At 38.6% G+C, this 4,218-nt stretch overlaps 1 non-coding gene across 1 annotated transcript in view; it reads left to right on the top strand.

The window, feature by feature from the left end:
- The window catches only part of LOC119558798, a 3,972-nt gene extending 279 nt beyond the window's left edge, over positions 1 to 3,693 (top strand). The window contains exon 1 of the ribosomal RNA XR_005220446.1: positions 1 to 3,693. This exon is cut by the window's left edge and continues 279 nt beyond it. This is a non-coding gene — a ribosomal RNA (large subunit ribosomal RNA).
- The last annotated feature ends 525 nt before the right edge of the window (positions 3,694 to 4,218 follow it).

The following is a 4,218-nucleotide window of genomic DNA, read 5'->3' as shown; positions in this document are numbered from 1 at the left end:
GTCGTGTTGCTTGATAGTGCAGCACTAAGTGGGTGGTAAACTCCATCTAAAACTAAATATAACCATGAGACCGATAGTAAACAAGTACCGTGAGGGAAAGTTGAAAAGAACTCTGAATAGAGAGTTAAACAGTACGTGAAACTGCTTAGAGGTTAAGCCCGATGAACCTGAATATCCGTTATGGAAAATTCATCATTAAAATTGTAATATTTAAACAATATTATGATAATAGTGTGCATTTTTTCCATATAAGGACATTGTAATCTATTAGCATACAAAATTTATCATAAAATATAACTTATAGTTTATTCAAATTAATTTGCTTGCATTTTAACACAGAATAAATGTTATTAATTTGATAAAGTGCTGATAGATTTATATGAATACAGTGCGTTAATTTTTCGGAATTATATAATGGCATAATTATCATTGATTTTTGTGTTTATTATATGCACTTGTATGATTAACAATGCGAAAGATTCAGGATACCTTCGGGACCCGTCTTGAAACACGGACCAAGGAGTCTAACATATGTGCAAGTTATTGGGATATAAACCTAATAGCGTAATTAACTTGACTAATAATGGGATTAGTTTTTTAACTATTTATAGCTAATTAACACAATCCCGGGGCGTTCTATATAGTTATGTATAATGATATTTATATTATTTATGCCTCTAACTGGAACGTACCTTGAGCATATATGCTGTGACCCGAAAGATGGTGAACTATACTTGATCAGGTTGAAGTCAGGGGAAACCCTGATGGAAGACCGAAACAGTTCTGACGTGCAAATCGATTGTCAGAATTGAGTATAGGGGCGAAAGACCAATCGAACCATCTAGTAGCTGGTTCCTTCCGAAGTTTCCCTCAGGATAGCTGGTGCATTTTAATGTTATATAAAATAATCTTATCTGGTAAAGCGAATGATTAGAGGCCTTAGGGTCGAAACGATCTTAACCTATTCTCAAACTTTAAATGGGTAAGAACCTTAACTTTCTTGATATGAAGTTCAAGGTTATGATATAATGTGCCCAGTGGGCCACTTTTGGTAAGCAGAACTGGCGCTGTGGGATGAACCAAACGTAATGTTACGGTGCCCAAATTAACAACTCATGCAGATACCATGAAAGGCGTTGGTTGCTTAAAACAGCAGGACGGTGATCATGGAAGTCGAAATCCGCTAAGGAGTGTGTAACAACTCACCTGCCGAAGCAACTAGCCCTTAAAATGGATGGCGCTTAAGTTGTATACCTATACATTACCGCTAAAGTAGATGATTTATATTACTTGTGATATAAATTTTGAAACTTTAGTGAGTAGGAAGGTACAATGGTATGCGTAGAAGTGTTTGGCGTAAGCCTGCATGGAGCTGCCATTGGTACAGATCTTGGTGGTAGTAGCAAATAATCGAATGAGACCTTGGAGGACTGAAGTGGAGAAGGGTTTCGTGTGAACAGTGGTTGATCACGAGTTAGTCGGTCCTAAGTTCAAGGCGAAAGCCGAAAATTTTCAAGTAAAACACAAATGCCATACAAATATAATTATATTATATAAATCAAGCTAATTAATATACTTGAATAATTTTGAACGAAAGGGAATACGGTTCCAATTCCGTAACCTGTTGAGTATCCGTTTGTTATTAAATATGGGCCTCGTGCTCATCCTGGCAACAGGAACGACCATAAAGAAGCCGTCGAGAGATATCGGAAGAGTTTTCTTTTCTGTTTTATAGCCGTACTACCATGGAAGTCTTTCGCAGAGAGATATGGTAGATGGGCTAGAAGAGCATGACATATACTGTTGTGTCGATATTTTCTCCTCGGACCTTGAAAATTTATGGTGGGGACACGCAAACTTCTCAACAGGCCGTACCAATATCCGCAGCTGGTCTCCAAGGTGAAGAGTCTCTAGTCGATAGAATAATGTAGGTAAGGGAAGTCGGCAAATTAGATCCGTAACTTCGGGATAAGGATTGGCTCTGAAGATTGAGATAGTCGGGCTTGATTGGGAAACAATAACATGGTTTATGTGCTCGTTCTGGGTAAATAGAGTGTCTGGCATTTATGTTGGTCACTTGTTCCCCGGATAGTTTAGTTACGTAGCCAATTGTGGAACTTTCTTGCTAAAATTTTTAAGAATACTAATTGGGTTAAACCAATTAGTTCTTATTAATTATAACGATTATCAATTAACAATCAATTCAGAACTGGCACGGACTTGGGGAATCCGACTGTCTAATTAAAACAAAGCATTGTGATGGCCCTAGCGGGTGTTGACACAATGTGATTTCTGCCCAGTGCTCTGAATGTCAAAGTGAAGAAATTCAAGTAAGCGCGGGTCAACGGCGGGAGTAACTATGACTCTCTTAAGGTAGCCAAATGCCTCGTCATCTAATTAGTGACGCGCATGAATGGATTAACGAGATTCCTACTGTCCCTATCTACTATCTAGCGAAACCACAGCCAAGGGAACGGGCTTGGAATAATTAGCGGGGAAAGAAGACCCTTTTGAGCTTGACTCTAATCTGGCAGTGTAAGGAGACATAAGAGGTGTAGAATAAGTGGGAGATATTAGACTTCGGTTTGGTATCGCCAATGAAATACCACTACTCTTATTGTTTCCTTACTTACTTGATTAAATGGAACGTGTATCATTTCCTAGCCATTATACGGATATATTTATTATATCTTATGGTATTGGGTTTTGATGCAAGCTTCTTGATCAAAGTATCACGAGTTTGTTATATAATCGCAAACAAATTCTTTAATAAAACGGTGCATTTATGTATTTTTGATTTGAAAATTTGGTATAACTCCAATTACTCAGGTATGATCCAATTCAAGGACATTGCCAGGTAGGGAGTTTGACTGGGGCGGTACATCTCTCAAATAATAACGGAGGTGTCCCAAGGCCAGCTCAGTGCGGACAGAAACCACACATAGAGCAAAAGGGCAAATGCTGACTTGATCTCGGTGTTCAGTACACACAGGGACAGCAAAAGCTCGGCCTATCGATCCTTTTGGTTTAAAGAGTTTTTAACAAGAGGTGTCAGAAAAGTTACCATAGGGATAACTGGCTTGTGGCGGCCAAGCGTTCATAGCGACGTCGCTTTTTGATCCTTCGATGTCGGCTCTTCCTATCATTGTGAAGCAAAATTCACCAAGCGTTGGATTGTTCACCCATGCAAGGGAACGTGAGCTGGGTTTAGACCGTCGTGAGACAGGTTAGTTTTACCCTACTAATGACAAAACGTTGTTGCGACAGCATTCCTGCGTAGTACGAGAGGAACCGCAGGTACGGACCAATGGCACAATACTTGTTCGAGCGAACAGTGGTATGACGCTACGTCCGTTGGATTATGCCTGAACGCCTCTAAGGTCGTATCCGTGCTGGACTGCAATGATAAATAAGGGGCAATTTGCATTGTATGGCTTCTAAAACATTTAAAGTTTATAATTTACTTTATAAACGACAATGGATGTGATGCCAATGTAATTTGTAACATAGTAAATTGGGAGGATCTTTGATCACCTGATGCCGCGCTAGTTACATATAAAAAGCATTATTTAATACAATGACAAAGCCTAGAATCAATTGTAAACGACTTTTGTAACAGGCAAGGTGTTGTAAGTGGTTGAGCAGCTGCCATACTGCGATCCACTGAAGCTTATCCTTTGCTTGATGATTCGATAATAAAGATGTTGCAAGCGGGCATAATCATTATGCTTGCTTGCAGCATCGCACGCCACTTTGTTTGTGGTGTGTAAGGTAGGGAAGAAGAAATATAAAAGACCTAAATTGGAAACATCAATATATAAGTAAATATTGAACAAACAAAATGTATCGTCATCTTATTAGTGACGCGATGATAAAGTGGCAAACATATTCCATGTATAAATATTCCTATGGTATTAAAATTCAAGTAAAGAGGACATATATAAAAGTTTGTATATATGGTTCATTCAATGGTAGCAGCGGTTGGTTGGTTGGTGTCTGCTCCTCTTATTGTTCAAAACTTATGTTATGGTAGCAAGTCTATATCGTCATATTATTAGTGACGCGAAAAAGTAGTGGCAAAACATATTCCATGTATAAATAAATATTCCTATGGTATTGAAATTCAGTAAAGAGGCCATTCAAGTAAAGAGGACTTATATAAATATAAGTATATATAATGGTAGCAGCGCGGTTGGTTGGTTGGTGTGTCTGCTCCTC

Source organism: Drosophila subpulchrella, unplaced genomic scaffold (assembly GCF_014743375.2).
Source record: "Drosophila subpulchrella strain 33 F10 #4 breed RU33 unplaced genomic scaffold, RU_Dsub_v1.1 Primary Assembly Seq140, whole genome shotgun sequence".
NCBI lineage: Eukaryota > Metazoa > Arthropoda > Insecta > Diptera > Drosophilidae > Drosophila > Drosophila subpulchrella.
This window is presented reverse-complemented; position numbering and strand designations above follow the sequence as displayed.